Source organism: Zea mays, chromosome 2, assembly GCF_902167145.1.
Source record: "Zea mays cultivar B73 chromosome 2, Zm-B73-REFERENCE-NAM-5.0, whole genome shotgun sequence".
NCBI lineage: Eukaryota > Viridiplantae > Streptophyta > Magnoliopsida > Poales > Poaceae > Zea > Zea mays.
The window spans coordinates 4,562,233-4,579,287 of record NC_050097.1 but is presented as its reverse complement, the minus strand read 5'-3'; the positions used below and the strand labels follow the sequence as shown (position 1 = coordinate 4,579,287).

General features: G+C 44.6%; 1 pseudogene; it reads left to right on the top strand.

Moving 5' to 3' along the window:
* The first annotated feature begins 15,677 nt into the window (after positions 1 to 15,677).
* LOC103648346 (YTH domain-containing protein ECT3-like) lies at positions 15,678 to 16,719 on the top strand (annotated as a pseudogene).
* Positions 16,720 to 17,055: the final 336 nt, after the last annotated feature.

The window sequence follows — 17,055 nt, the reverse complement described above, 5'->3', positions numbered from 1 at the left end:
GGTTATGAGTTCGATTTTAATTTTTAGCTAGACGTGGGCTGTATGTGGGAATGGGAATGAGAATGAGCTTTGCGGGGAGGGGGAAATGAGAAAGGCAAAATAGAGAATGATGACAGAACACGGAATGACAGACTACTCTTACAGTCTTAATAAGTAGTAGAGATTTTAGAACGAATGCACGAAACGTTACAGTATGACATGGCAACTTATGTGTAAACGAGAGGTTCCAGTTATGTAAAACTGAGTTGCGGAGAAACATAATTTTCTGCATTCACTATGAGGTACGTCTAGTGTCAAGTGTGTGCTTGCTAGTAATCATTACCCAATTTATTTGGAGCTCGTATCTAGATTTCCTGAGGAATAGGTAGAGACGCGGACTACAGGCCAACCTTCCTGTCAGGATCAACTGGAACGTTGGTGGAAACATTCAGCATTGCACATGGGCCAAGGATTGAGCTCTGAAGTGTGAACTACTGAAAGGGAAATGTGCCCTTGGCCCATTTCTAAGTATTTTGGTGATTAAGTGTCAACACAAGTGCTTAGATGTGAACCAATGCCCATGAATGAACAAAGTGCAAATCTACAACAAAGGTATGTTTCTAAGTCTTAGTACATTGGTTTTGTGTACTAATATATTTGTCTAAGTGTTAGAAACAGATAGAAGAAGATAAGAGAAGACTTGGCTGTGTACAACCAAGGGACTGTTTCGGTCTGGGGCACCGGACTGTCCGGTGGTGCACCGGACAGTGTCCGGTGCGCCAGGCTCCCTCGGCCGAAGAGCCCGCTCTCGGGAATTTGCTGACGGCGTACGGCTAAAATTCACCGGACTGTCCGGTGTGCACCGGACTGTCCGGTGAGCCAACGGTCGGCCGAGCCAACGGTCGGCCGCGGAATCTGCGCGCGACACGTGGTCTGGCCAACGGTCGGAAGGAAGCACCGGACTGTCCGGTGTGCACCGGACTGTCCGGTGCGCCAGATCTGCAACGGTCGGCAACGGTCGGCTTCGCCATTTAAGGAAATAAATCGGGCACCGAACAGTGTCCGGTGTGCACCGGACTGTCCGGTGCGCCCGACGACAGAAGGCAAGGATAGCCTTCCAGATGTGTTCTCAACGGCTCCTAGCTGCCTTGGGGCTATAAAAGGGACCCCTAGGCGCATGGAGGAGGACACAAAGCATTCCTACAACACTCCTAAGCACCAAGACATCGATCTCGCGCATTTGTTTCATTGTGATAGCATATAGAGCTCTTGTGGAGTTGTGAACTCTTTGAGTTGTGTTGCGAGCTCTTGTTGCGACTTGTGTGCGTGCTGTTGCTCTGATCTTTTGAAGTCTTGTGTGTGTTGCTCATCCCCTTCCTTACTCCGTGATTCTTTGTGAACATCAAAAGTGTAAGGGCGAGAGGCTCCAAGTTGTGGAGATTCCTCGCAAACGGGATAAGAAAAGAAAAGCATAACACTGTGGTATTCAAGTTGATCATTGGATCACTTGAGAGGAGTTGAGTGCAACTCTCGTCCGTTGGGACGCCACAACGTGGAATAGGCAAGTATTTGTGCTTGGCCGAACCACGGGATAAACCACTGTGTCTTCTCTGTGTTTGATCTTTTGTGGTTATCGTATTGTGCAAGACCTTCTCTAGCCACTTGGCATTATTACTCTAACTCTTAACAAGTTTTTGTGGCTATAAGTTTAAGTTTTACAGGATCACCTATTCACCCCCCCCTCTCTAGGTGCTCTCAATTGGTATCAGAGTCGTTCTCTTCAAGAAAGGGACTAGCCGCCCGAAGAGATGGATCCTAAGGGGAAGGGAATCGTGATCAACGATAAGGAGAAGGAGTCCTTCGTCAATGAGCTCAAAGATGACAAGCCTACCGACTCCGGCTCGGGTCATAGACGAAAGGAAGGGAAGAAGAAGAAGACGAGGCGCATCAAGGAGATCGTCTACTACGACGACAGTGATGAGTCTACTTCTTCCCAAAAGGACGACGACCACAACGACTACGAGCAAAGGAAACCGGTTAATTCTAACTTTTCCTTTGACTACTCTCGTATTCCGCAAAGCTCAAATTCACATTTGCTTTCCATTCCACTCGGCAAGCCCCCACACTTTGATGGGGAGGACTACGGATTTTGGAGCCACAAAATGCGTAGTCACCTATTTTCTCTCCATCCTAGTATATGGGAGATTGTAGATAGTGGAATGCACTTTAATAGTTCAGATAGTCCTATATTCATTAATGAGCAAATCCATAAGAATGCACAAGCTACTACTGTTCTTCTAGCTTCATTGTGCAGGGATGAATATAACAAAGTGAGTGGCTTGGATAACGCCAAGCAAATCTGGGATACCCTCAAGATCTCTCATGAGGGAAATGACGCTACCTTGCTCACCAAAATGGAGTTGGTGGAGGGCGAGCTTGGACGGTTCGCGATGATAAGGGGCGAGGAGCCAACCCAAACATACAACCGGCTCAAAACCCTTGTCAACAAGATAAGGAGCTATGGAAGCACGCGATGGACGGACCACGACGTCGTCCGCCTAATGCTAAGGTCCTTTACCGTTCTTGATCCTCATTTGGTGAATAATATTCGTGAGAATCCCAGGTACACCAAAATGTCGCCCGAAGAAATTCTTGGAAAATTTGTAAGCGGGCGGATGATGATCAAGGAGGCAAGGTACGTCGATGACGCGTTGAACGGTCCAATCCACGAGCCTCAACCCATTGCTCTCAAGGCATCGAGAAGCAAGGAGGCACTACCAAGCAAGGTGGCGCAAATTGAGGCGGCCGGGCTTAATGATGAAGAAATGGCTCTCATCATTAAGCGCTTCAAGACGGCGTTAAGGGGTCGCAAGGAGCATCCCAACAAGACCAAGACGAAGGGGAAGCGCTCATGCTTCAAGTGTGGTAAGATTGGTCACTTTATTGCTAATTGTCCCGATAATGATAGTGACCAGGAAAAGAAGAGTGGGAAATGGGAAAAGAAGAAGAATTACAAGAAGGCAAAGGGCGAGGCTCATATTGGAAAGGAGTGGGATTCGGATTGCTCCTCGTCCGACTCCGACAACGAAGGACTCGCCGCCACCGCCTTCAACAAGTCATCCCTCTTCCCCAACGAGCATCACACGTGCCTCATGACTAAGGAGAAGAAAGTAAGTACTCGAAACTCTACTTATGCTTCTTCTAGTGAGGATGAGTCTAGTGATGATGAAATAGACTATTCATGCTTATTTAAAGGATTAGATAGATCTAAGATTGACAAAATTAATGAATTGATTGATGCTTTAAATGAGAAGAATAGGCTACTAGAAAAGCAAGAGGATCTCTTGTACGAAGAACATGATAAGTTTGTAGAGGCTCAAAAATCCCTTGCATTAGAAATTAAGAGAAATGAAATGCTTACTTGTGAATTGTCTACATGCCATGATTCAATTTCAAAATTAAAGAGCATCAATGATGACTTGAATGCTAAACTAGTAAAAGCACAAAAATCCAACTCTTGTGTTGAACATGTTGAAATTTGCACTAGGTGTAAGGATGTTGATATTAATGCTTGTAGTGAACACTTACTTTCCATTTCAAAATTGAGTGATGAAGTGGCTAGTCTTAATGCTCAACTTAAGACTAGCAAAAGTGATTTTGAAAAACTAAAATTTGCTAGGGATGCCTACACGGTTGGTAGACACCCCTCAATTAAGGATGGACTTGGCTTCAAGAGGGAAGCCAAGAACTTAACAAGCCATAAGGCTCCCATTCCCGCCAAGGAGAAAGGGAAGGCCCCTATGGCTACTAGTGCTAAAAGGAACCATGCCTTTTTGTATCATGATAAAAGACAAACTAGAAATAGAAGTTATGATGCTTTTGATTCATATGTTTATGATTCTCATGCCATGTTTGCTCCTAGTTCTTCTTATGTGTATGATAGAAATGTTACTAGGAGAAATGTTGTTCCTAAAAGAAATGTTGCAAATGTTCATAGAAAAGTAGTGAATGAACCCTCTACAATTTATTGTGCTTTGAATGCTTCATTTGCAATTTGTAGAAAGGATAGAAAAGTAATTGCTAGGAAGTTAGGGGCAAAATGCAAAGGTGATAAAACTTGCATTTGGGTCCCTAAGGAAATTGTGACTAACCTTGTAGGACCCAACAAGAGTTGGGTACCTAAGTCCCAAGCCTAAATTTGCCTTGCAGGTTTATGCATCCGGGGGTTCAAGCTGGATTATCGACAGCGGATGCACAAACCATATGACGGGGGAGAAGAAAATGTTCACCTCCTACGTCAAGAATAAGGATTCCCAAGATTCAATTATATTCGGTGATGGGAATCAAGGCAAGGTAAAAGGGTTAGGTAAAATTGCGATTTCTAATGAGCATTCTATCTCTAATGTATTTTTAGTAGAGAGTCTTGGATATAATTTGCTATCTGTGAGTCAATTATGCAATATGGGATATAACTGTCTATTTACAAATGTAGATGTGTCTGTCTTTAGAAGAAGTGATGGTTCACTAGCTTTTAAGGGTGTATTAGACGGCAAACTTTATTTAGTAGATTTTGCAAAAGAAGAGGTCGGTCTAGATGCATGCTTAATAGCTAAGACTAGCATGGGCTGGCTGTGGCATCGCCGCTTAGCACATGTGGGGATGAAGAACCTTCACAAGCTTCTAAAGGGAGAACACGTGATAGGTCTAACTAATGTTCAATTCGAAAAAGATAGACCTTGTGCAGCTTGTCAAGCAGGGAAACAGGTGGGAGGCTCTCATCAGACCAAAAATGTGATGACGACATCAAGACCCTTGGAGATGCTGCATATGGACCTTTTTGGACCCGTCGCCTATCTGAGCATAGGAGGAAGTAAGTATGGTTTAGTTATTGTTGATGACTTTTCCCGCTTCACTTGGGTGTTCTTTTTGCAGGAAAAGTCCGAAACCCAAGGGACTCTCAAACGCTTCCTCAGGAGAGCTCAAAATGAGTTTGAGCTCAAAGTGAAGAAGATAAGGAGCGACAACGGATCCGAGTTCAAGAACCTTCAAGTGGAGGAGTTCCTTGAAGAGGAAGGGATCAAGCACGAGTTCTCCGCTCCCTACACACCACAGCAAAATGGTGTGGTAGAGAGGAAGAACAGGACGCTCATCGATATGGCGAGGACGATGCTAGGAGAGTTCAAGACCCCCGAGTGCTTTTGGACGGAAGCCGTTAACACTGCTTGCCACGCCATCAACAGGGTCTACCTTCATCGCCTCCTCAAGAAGACGTCGTATGAGCTACTAACCGGTAACAAACCCAATGTATCGTACTTTCGTGTATTTGGGAGTAAATGCTACATTCTAGTGAAGAAGGGTAGAAATTCTAAGTTTGCTCCCAAAGCTGTAGAAGGGTTTTTGTTAGGTTATGACTCAAATACAAAGGCGTATAGAGTCTTCAACAAATCATCGGGTTTAGTTGAAGTCTCTAGCGACGTTGTATTTGATGAGACTAATGGCTCTCCAAGAGAGCAAGTTGTTGATTGTGATGATGTAGATGAAGAAGATGTTCCGACGGCCGCTATACGGACCATGGCGATTGGAGAAGTACGGCCACAGGAACAAGATAAACGAGATCAACCTTCTTCCTCAACTATGGTGCATCCCCCAACCGAAGATGACGAACAGGTACCTCAAGTGGAGGCGCTTGATCAAGGGGGAGCACAAGATGATCAAGTGATGGAGGAAGAAGCGCAACCGGCACCTCCAACCCAAGTTCGAGCGATGATTCAAAGGGATCATCCCGTCGATCAAATTCTGGGTGACATTAGCAAGGGAGTAACTACTCGATCTCGATTAGTTAATTTTTGTGAGCATTACTCCTTTGTCTCTTCTATTGAGCCTTTCAGGGTAGAGGAGGCCTTGCTAGATCCGGATTGGGTATTGGCCATGCAGGAGGAGCTCAACAACTTCAAGCGCAATGAAGTTTGGACACTGGTGCCTCGTCCGAAGCAAAATGTTGTGGGAACCAAGTGGGTGTTCCGCAACAAACAGGACGAGCACGGGGTGGTGACAAGGAACAAGGCTCGACTTGTGGCAAAAGGTTATGCCCAAGTCGCAGGTTTGGACTTTGAGGAGACTTTCGCTCCTGTGGCTAGGCTAGAGTCCATTCGTATCTTGCTAGCATATGCCGCTCACCATTCTTTCAGGTTGTACCAAATGGATGTGAAGAGCGCTTTTCTCAACGGGCCAATCAAGGAGGAAGTGTACGTGGAGCAACCCCCTGGCTTCGAGGATGAACGGTACCCCGACCATGTGTGTAAGCTCTCTAAGGCGCTCTATGGACTTAAGCAAGCCCCAAGAGCATGGTATGAATGCCTTAGAGACTTTTTACTTGCTAATGCTTTCAAGGTTGGGAAGGCCGATCCAACTCTTTTTACAAAGACATGTGATGGTGATTTGTTTGTGTGCCAAATTTATGTCGATGACATAATATTTGGTTCTACTAACCAAAAGTCTTGTGAAGAGTTTAGCAGGGTGATGACGCAGAAATTCGAGATGTCGATGATGGGCGAGTTGAACAACTTCCTTGGGTTCCAAGTGAAGCAACTCAAGGACGGCACCTTCATCTCCCAAACGAAGTACACGCAAGATCTGCTAAAGCGGTTTGGGATGAAGGACGCCAAGCCCGCAAAGACTCCGATGGGGACCGACGGACACACCGACCTCAACAAAGGAGGTAAGTCCGTTGATCAAAAAGCATACCGGTCAATGATAGGTTCTTTGCTTTACTTATGTGCTAGTAGACCGGATATTATGCTTAGCGTATGCATGTGTGCTAGATTTCAATCCGATCCTAAGGAGTGTCACTTAGTGGCGGTGAAGCGAATTCTTAGATATTTGGTTGCTACGCCTTGCTTCGGGCTCTGGTATCCAAAGGGGTCTACCTTTGACTTAGTTGGATACTCAGACTCCGACTATGCTGGATGTAAGGTCGATAGGAAGAGTACATCGGGGACGTGCCAATTCTTAGGAAGGTCCCTGGTGTCATGGAACTCTAAGAAACAAACATCCGTTGCCCTATCCACCGCTGAGGCCGAGTACGTTGCCGCAGGTCAGTGTTGCGCGCAACTACTTTGGATGAGGCAAACCCTCCGGGACTTTGGCTACAATCTGAGCAAAGTCCCACTCCTATGTGACAATGAGAGTGCTATCCGCATGGCGGAGAATCCTGTTGAGCACAGCCGCACAAAGCACATAGACATCCGGCATCACTTTTTGAGAGACCACCAGCAAAAGGGAGATATCGAAGTGTTTCATGTTAGCACCGAGAACCAGCTAGCCGATATCTTCACTAAGCCTCTAGATGAGAAGACCTTTTGCAGGTTGCGTAGTGAGCTAAATGTCATAGATTCGCGGAACCTGGATTGAATTATAGCATACATGTACTTATGCTTTTGATCATGTTACTTTTTGCATTTTGTTGCTTATTATGGTGCTCAAGTTGTACAAACACTCCCTGGACCTCACAAGTCCGTTGCAAAGTGATGCACATGTTTAGGGGGAGATGTGTTACAACTTGACCCTTTGAGACTAACCATGTGCTTGAGTTTGATAATTTAGTCTCGAAGGAGGATTGAAAGGGAAAAGGTGGACTTGGACCATGAAAGACTTCCACTGCACTCCGATGAGAGGGTAACTAATTCCAAGTTCATATCATGAAATCTTATTGCCATTTGCTCTTAATTGAAGACTTTGGTGAGGCAATGGGGTTAAAAGGCCAAGATTGATCCCGTTTTGGTGCTTCATGCCAAAGGGGGAGAAAATAAAGGCCAAAGTGATAAATGGATCAGCTACCACTTGAGAGATTTTGAAAATAGTAGAATAGAGTTTTTGTTGTGTCAAAAGGCTTTTATTATCTCGTATTGTCTCTATTGACAAAAGTTGGCTTCTTGTGGGGAGAAGTGTTGATTATGGGAAATAGGGGGAGTTTTTGAAATCTTTGATCAATCTCTTTTGGAATGACTCTCTTTATGCCTCAACATGTGTGTTTGACATAGAAATAGAGATTTGGGTTTGATTTGCAAAAACAAACCAAGTGGTGGCAAAGGATGATCCATATATGCCAAAATTGAATCAAAACCAATTTGAGTTTTTATTTGAAGTGATTTTGCACTTGTTCTAGTTGCTTTATGTTGTGTTGGCATAAATCACCAAAAAGGGGGAGATTGAAAGGGAAATGTGCCCTTGGCCCATTTCTAAGTATTTTGGTGATTAAGTGTCAACACAAGTGCTTAGATGTGAACCAATGCCCATGAATGAACAAAGTGCAAATCTACAACAAAGGTATGTTTCTAAGTCTTAGTACATTGGTTTTGTGTACTAATATATTTGTCTAAGTGTTAGAAACAGATAGAAGAAGATAAGAGAAGACTTGGCTGTGTACAGCCAAGGGACTGTTTCGGTCTGGGGCACCGGACTGTCCGGTGGTGCACCGGACAGTGTCCGGTGCGCCAGGCTCCCTCGGCCGAAGAGCCCGCTCTCGGGAATTTGCTGACGGCGTACGGCTAAAATTCATCGGACTGTCCGGTGTGCGCCGGACTGTCCGGTGAGCCAACGGTCGGCCGAGCCAACGGTCGGCCGCGGAATCTGCGCGCGACACGTGGTCTGGCCAACGGTCGGAAGGAAGCACCGGACTGTCCGGTGTGCACCGGACTGTCCGGTGCGCCAGATCTGCAACGGTCGGCAACGGTCGGCTTCGCCATTTAAGGAAATAAATCGGGCACCGAACAGTGTCCGGTGTGCACCGGACTGTCCGGTGCGCCCGACGACAGAAGGCAAGGATAGCCTTCCAGATGTGTTCTCAACGACTCCTAGCTGCCTTGGGGCTATAAAAGGGACCCCTAGGCGCATGGAGGAGGACACAAAGCATTCCTACAACACTCCTAAGCACCAAGACATCGATCTCGCGCATTTGTTTCATTGTGATAGCATATAGAGCTCTTGTGGAGTTGTGAACTCTTTGAGTTGTGTTGCGAGCTCTTGTTGCGACTTGTGTGCGTGCTGTTGCTCTGATCTTTTGAAGTCTTGTGTGTGTTGCTCATCCCCTTCCTTACTCCGTGATTCTTTGTGAACATCAAAAGTGTAAGGGCGAGAGGCTCCAAGTTGTGGAGATTCCTCGCAAACGGGATAAGAAAAGAAAAGCATAACACTGTGGTATTCAAGTTGATCATTGGATCACTTGAGAGGAGTTGAGTGCAACTCTCGTCCGTTGGGACGCCACAACGTGGAATAGGCAAGTATTTGTGCTTGGCCGAACCACGGGATAAACCACTGTGTCTTCTCTGTGTTTGATCTTTTGTGGTTATCGTATTGTGCAAGACCTTCTCTAGCCACTTGGCATTATTACTCTAACTCTTAACAAGTTTTTGTGGCTATAAGTTTAAGTTTTACAGGATCACCTATTCACCCCCCCCCCTCTAGGTGCTCTCAACTACAACCATCTTGATGGGCTCCACCTGAAGCCCACAAATCGGGATACCAGAATGGGCCGATCCAGTACACGATTTGCTGGAACTCCCACCGATTAATTCCACCTCGGTTGTTCGATTGAGCAGAAGCCGGCTTAAATGTTCAGCTTTGTCGCCTCACAGGGCGACCTTACTTGAACAGGATCTGTTTTATAGGATCGTATCAATGCATCCTTGGAGGCAAGCACTTAAGTCTGGTCGTTGCTTCCTTGCTCAGGCTGGGATGGCTTACAGGTTGTCCGACAGGCTCTTTTTATTTTTGTACGGGAATTTATGCACGATGCAGACGGTTCCTTGCTCAGGCTGGGATGGCTTACTTTTATTTTTTGTACTGCAAATGTTTTTTAGCGTTGTTCGTTCTGCAATTGAAGGGGGGAATTTATGCACAATGCATACGGTTCCTTGCTCAGGCTGGGATGGCTTACAGGTTGTCTGACAGGCTCTTTTATTTTTTGTACTGCAAATGTTTTTTAGCGTTGTTCGTTCTGCAATTGAAGGGGGGAATTTATGCACAATGCAGACTGTCAACACTTCAGACTCTTTTTATTTTGTACTGCAAGTGTTTTTCAACGTTGTTCGTTCTGCAATTGAAGGGGGGAATTTGAGCACAAATGCACAATGCAGACTATCAACGCTTCTCTCAATTTTAGAGGAGCAGATCTTTCGCTGGTTTTGCCATTAGTAGAGCGAGACATTTTAAGTACACAGTTTGCTTGTTTAAAGTTGCTTCTTAATCTGTGACTGGATGTGAATCTGCAATGTGGGACACATTAGTGTCAAGTCATTCTGATTCTTTCTACTTGATCTACAGGATATAAACTTCTATGAAAGGGATCCACATAAATATCTTTTGGTAACTGACTCTACTGGATATATCTGAATTTTAAGGTTATAGATCTGCGATGTCCACTTAATAGGGAGGCGAGTATGCAAAATCGGCAGAAGTTCTGGCCACACGACTGGAACTGTGATGGCTTATGCCCTTGAGTACAATGACGAGAAAGGAATAAGCTTCTTCACTGACCTCCTTGTCGTCGGTGAGGACCGCCAAACATTTGATCTAGAAGGTGATAGTGGAAGCCTCATTATCCTGACTGGCCAGGACAGTGAGAAGCCGCGTCCCATCGGGATAATATGGGGTGCCACAGCAAACCGTGGGAGGCTAAAGCTTAGGTGTGACCATGGCCCTCAAAATTGGACCAGTGGAGTTGATCTTGGCCGCCTTCTGGATCGTCTTGAACTTGATCTTATCATAACCAGCGAATCACTCAAAGGTTCGGCATTTTCCTTGCTTTCAGTTATATATGTGTTTTACTCGTTTTTGCATCCCTTTTCAGATACTGGAAAATCCACTGTGATATACGCTTCTGTTGCTTTTTGTTCCACGACAGATAACTGACATAATTTAACCTCGATAAAGATGACCTGCAGCAGCAAAGGCACGCGTTGGTGGCTGCTGCTAATTCTGCTGCTGAGGAGTTGTCGACAGCAGCAGCTCCCGTCCTAGAAGAGGTGTAGAAGATCTTCGAGCCTCTGGGGATCAAGATTGAGCAGCTGCGTCGGCACGACATTTCGGCCTCTGAAGGGGAGGAGGCATCTGGGATCAATGTGGAAGAGCGCTAGTTCATCTCAAACTTTGTGGGCAGGTCCCCTGTGCGTGATGACAAGGGTGCTCCAAGGCAAATTGCGAACCTGAACAATCCGTCAGTGGAAGAGCTCGCCATGTTGCTGCACCTAGGCGACCAGTAGCCCAAGCGGCTTCGCAGACACAGAATCCGACCTTGACTGGAAACAGTGAAGCGCTCATTTCACTGTGTCTACATCGAAGAGTCACAAGTAGTCCGAAGAAGGTCACCTGTAGTTCAGCAAACTGAACCTGCATCAGTAGCTTAGACCAGCAGCTTCCTGGCACAAACAATATAATGAACTATGTTGAAACTTGATTCAGCACTTACATGATTTGGGTGGTATTCCCTTCAGTTTTGTTGTGCTCGTGAAGACTTTAATATGTACAATGCTGAGTCCCCGTATCAAAACAATGCAGGTAGTGATAAAATGGTATTGATCACCTTCTCTTTTCTACCATTATCGGTGGAGTTGTATGATCTCAGTTTCTAGTCTGAGCAATGAACAAAATAAATTAGATTGCAATCTGAATGAAAGCCAACAATATTATAGTAAAAAATGGAGCATCAATTCCTTCGACCAGCTGCTAAAAGCTCAGACTATGCTTCAGAACCCACTCTACTGAGTCGTAGTCCTCGAGAACCCAGATGGATAGACCAGGGAAGCTGAAATCGCTACCTTAACCAATTCACTGATACAATGAAGGTGCCCCTGTGATTGACTAATAAAAGCAACTTGAAAGAGCATAAAATGATGCCAAAGCTTTCTCTCGAAGGCTCTGCGTATTAGGAAAAAAAGGATAGATGAAATCAATATGAAGAAAACCACTGGGAAGGAAGTCATTAGAACACCACTTGTATCACATCCAAATACTGTAATGTGACTTGGTCTTTGCTTTGGTAAGGCAAAGACTATGCCCTATTACTCTAGACAAATATTAAATGGAAAATTTTACTTACTCCGTCTAGAAATGCAGGGCATGTTTTGACTGTCCAAATTCGTGTTTGACCAACAAATTAATATAAGAATAATATGTGACTGAAAATTGATATAATTGGATTCATATTCAAATGTACATTCTTGTTATCGTGATTTTAGAACTATTACTAAAATATTCAAAGAGAAATTTCCAGTCAAACTCACTTCTAGACAGTCAAAATGTGTCTCGTATTTTTGGACAGGGAAAGCATGAAAAAAGTGCTTTGCTCTACCAACCTGTTTCGTCTTCCCATGGTAAGCAATTATTGGAGAACCTTTAAGCGAGTTAATTAGTGGAAGAACAACAGCCCAGTAATCTACACAAGCACATGTTGCAAAATATCAGCAATTAATCACGATAGGACGATTCAAAAGTTAGCACAATGCTACATACAACTAAGAATAAGTAGCCAAACATAAATTTCAGGTCATCATGTACTTACACCATTATTTTCTTCCCACTATTCTGCACAAGGAAATCAACAAGCTGAGATGACTTCTTTGATTTTTCACATATCATATACTACACCAAAACAAGGTTATGATTTTGTAGGGAACAGCTAGAATTCAAGAAAATCAGAACACAATCATAATAAAAACAAGAAGTATATTGATTGAACCTCCAACCGAAGCCCTAATGGTGTTATGGATGGACCAAGCTCTTGCTGTCCATCATCTTTGCTTGTGGACTTTGCCTCTGTCTTAACCTCAACCCTTATAGGATTTCTCAACCCTGCTTTGGATAGGTCCGCAACAGCTTTCGTCTGGGTAGCTGAGAAAAGCCCAGTCCTCCTCAGCTTTGGCAACATTGAAAGTATGAAGTTAATATGTTTCTGGAATCCCATATCCAAGAACCTATAATCCTCATATAGGATCAAAATCTGCTCCCCACACATACACAAAAACAAGTGGAGCTAACATAAATGCCACAACATTTTCACCAAATTCAGCAGAAAAGGATCACACAGAGGGTTCTGTTGTCTCTCAAACCACCTCAAGATTCTTGTACTCTAGAGCATCAGTGTGCATTATATCAAACAGCTTCCCAGGAGTGCCCACCAATATGTTTGCGCCCTCTTCCTCTACCTTCTTGAGCTCTGCTTTGATATCCAGCCCACCCACCAGGAGCATGGACGACACACCATTCAGGGTCGCGAAGAAGGGATGGGCCACATTGAATATCTGCGAGGACAATTCTCTCGTGGGAGAGATAATCAGAGCAAGAACCTGCAAAAATATAATATATCGATTCATTTACCGATGAAAAAAATGAGAAAAGGAGTGCATAATTTTGTCAGAAATTGCAGAAGGTCAGAGCAAGGGACGTATAGAGGTTAGGGGCCGTGAGGCGACCTCGTGTGACTTGGGCGGGGAGGAGCGGCGACGGAGGATCTCAACGACAGGGACGATGAGCTTTGATGAGCATTAGTAGCTTTTTTTGGTAAGTGGGGGCAAGTAAGTGTTTTGTGCATGTATCTGGTGGGGATGGTGGGAACTGAGGAGCAAATGATGATATATAAGAAAAGGTGTTTACCTATACAGGCTGATACTCCTGATCGAGCAAATGTCACAGCATTGTCGGATGTAGAAAATGCATTACCTCACTGCATACATAGCAAAAATCACAAAAACATACTTTGAAAACATTCCTTTTATAGAGAACCAAAGAAAAAAAAGAAAGCAACAAGAAATAGAACAAAATAGTGGTTGATGAAAAAATAGTGGATTGCCTCATGAAGTTGATGAGAGGCACTTAGCAATGGCTTCCCAAGGCCATGCCTTTATCACAACATATTTCGATCCTAAACAAATTTCACTTGTTTCCAAGACATTAAGTGAAACATTAAATTTGAATCCCTTCTAAATCCAAATCTACGTTAACACATAAACTATAAAACATCAGTTATGAATAGACTCAAACAACAAAGGTCTAGTACAAAGTTGTTGCAGCGACCTAGATTTTTCTTTGAGTACTCAAGGATCATGATAAATAAAGGTTTGTAAAACAAGCATTTGAATGGATACACTTTGAAAGCATTACTAAACTCAGGGCATAACCATTTCAGACGCTCCTATTGCATAAACTTTTGTAGTCAAAGAAAAATTCAGCATTCAATGCTTGGCCTAGAGCCCCATATGCATAATAGTGAGTATTGGCATGGAAAAAGCATATAACCTATCTGTAGAACTTAACCTTAATCAAGATTATGTATAAAATCTAAAAGCCATTACAAACAAGTATTAATTCAAAATTAGACCAGTCATCACTGAGCTAGAGCTAAGAATTAGGTTCCCGACAACCATGCGACCAATGCATACTTAACAACAATGAGGACCAAAATATATAGATTTCTATTGCGGTAAAATTATACAAACAAAAAAGAGCATATACGCAACCCAAGCAGGTGGGCAGGTGTAAAGGATAGCATATACATATTCTTTAGCGAGTCCATGACATGAGACTGAGCGACATGGATGCAGTTGTACAGGTCAGTGTTGGCCTCGCCCCATCCGTCCACCACCACAACAGCCACCAGCTTCCCCTTGGGGAGCTTTGGGTGGTTAGGAAGCGACCGCGAGAACACCAAGCTTGCATCACCAACGAAACCTACCAAATATCACACAACAGTCAACAATAAGTTAGACAAGCGTCAAATCCGCAACATAGCCTGGTTTTAGAATCCGCCACATGGCATCGCCATAATTAGTTATATCTGAACACGTAATGTAAAATACACAATTCAGTTAATTCTCAAAGAAAAATTCAGCATTCAATGCTTGGCCTAGAGCCCCATATGCATAATAGTGAGTATTGGCGTGGAAAAAGCATATAACATATCTGTAGAACTTAACCTTAATCAAGATTATGTATAAAATCTAAAAGCCATTACAAACAAGTATTAATTCAAAATTAGACCAGTCATCACTGAGCTAGAGCTAAGAATTAGGTTCCCGACAACCATGCGTCCAATGCATACTTAACAACAATGAGGACCAAAATATATAGATTTCTATTGCTGTAAAATTATACAAACAAAAAAGAGCATATACGCAACCCAAGCAGGTGGGCAGGTGTAAAGGATAGCATATACATATTCTTTAGTGAGTCCATGACATGAGTCTGAGCGACATGGATGCAGTTGTACTGGTCAGTGTTGGCCTCGCCCCATCCGTCCACCACCACAACAGCCACCAGCTTCCCCTTGGGGAGCTTTGGGTGATTAGGAAGCGACCGCGAGAAGCTTGCATCACCAACGAAACCTACCAAATATCACACAATAGTCAGCAATAAGTTAGACAAGCAAGCGTCAAGCGTCAAATTCGCAATATAGCCTGGTTTCAGAATTCGCCACATGGCATCGCCATAATCAGTTATATCTGAACACGTAATGTAAAATACACAATTCAGTTAATTCACATGGTGGATTGAGACTGGACGACCAGCACAGTCATTTAAAATCTGGTTCAGACCAGATCTCTAGTTACAACTACGGCAATAGAGAGAAAGAAGAGCATTGCCCTATTTTATTGTTTTTCTCGGTAAGGATAGCTCATCTCCTTTAGTTTGGTTTTCTCTTCAAGAAAAAAAAGAATAGCAGTATATATGGATGTTTGATCCTTTATCAGCATGTGCTAAGGTGTTTTCAATTTTGGTAATTTCTTTTATGAATAATTGTACCTTTTATAGGTTAATGGAAGTGGCCAATTCTGTGGCGTGGCTAAGATGATTGGACCTGTCGATTTCGACAGAAGTGTTAATTACTGGCAGCAGGATAAGTGGAGTGGTCAGTTCCCAGTGAAGTGGCACATAATTAATGATGTATCGAACAACCTTCTGCGACACATCATTCTTGAGAACAATGACAATAAGCCTGTCACAAATAGCAGGGACACCCAGGAGGTAAAATTTGCTTAGTTTTTGCTGAATTTTTAATCAGCCAGTATCAATGGCATTTCTGAATAAATTCACTAACTCTTAGCATACAGGTGAAGCTGGAACAGGGCCTCCAGATGTTAACAATCGAGCCATGAGGCTGAGACAACAATTGTGGAAGATTTCGACTTCTATGAGCAGCGGGAGAAAGCCTTGCAGGAGAACAGACGTCAACAGCATGCTGCCAGCACCGATACCCAGAAACTGGTGGATATCAAGGCTCAAGATGTTGTGGCCGACATATCAGATGCATTTGCCAAGGCCGTCCGGTTGAAGAATACTGAGAACTGTGGGACAACGCCCAAAACTGAGGGTGCTTCAGCTGAAAAGGGATCCGCTGCCACAACCAAGGTTGAAGGAAGAGCAAACCTGAACACAGGCCCTATGGAGGAATCGCGGCGGGGGAGGGGGGGCGGCGGTCACCGCCGCAGCCGCCGTAGCGGGGGAAGGGCACGAAGCCGGCCTCGATGGAGCCGACATCGACCTCCAGGTCGTCGTAGTGCGTCGCGACATTGGCCACCGTCCTCCCGGGCAGCACCGCGGCCACGCGCTCCCACCGGTCCGCCGCGTGGGCGTGGGAGATGGACGAGGGTGTTGGGTGCTGCTACGACGACGTCGAGGAAGAGGAGCCGCGGGCGGGAGGGGAATCGCGGCGGGGAGAGGGCGCTAGATCCACGGGCGGGCGAGCGGTGAATCGCGGAGGAGGGGCTGGCGTACGCGGGATTCGCGGTGTGGGCTGTTGAGGCGGGGGCAGTCTACACTGTACTCTTAATAGTTAGTAGAGATACGGACGTCTCAAATGCCAAATATACCTGAGCCTGTGCGCATTTGTCGGCTTCGCGCTGATCAGATGCATGCGTATGTACGTGCGAAGCATGAGGTACACGCATATTAGTAGTTTGACAAAATTACCGTGCTCACACATGGCAAGACAACGGAAGGGTAATCTAACAGGCTGACACACAACAGGTACTGTTAGCAGAAGCCTATCAATCCCCTGCACAAACAGAACAGCTCCCAAGGTGCCTG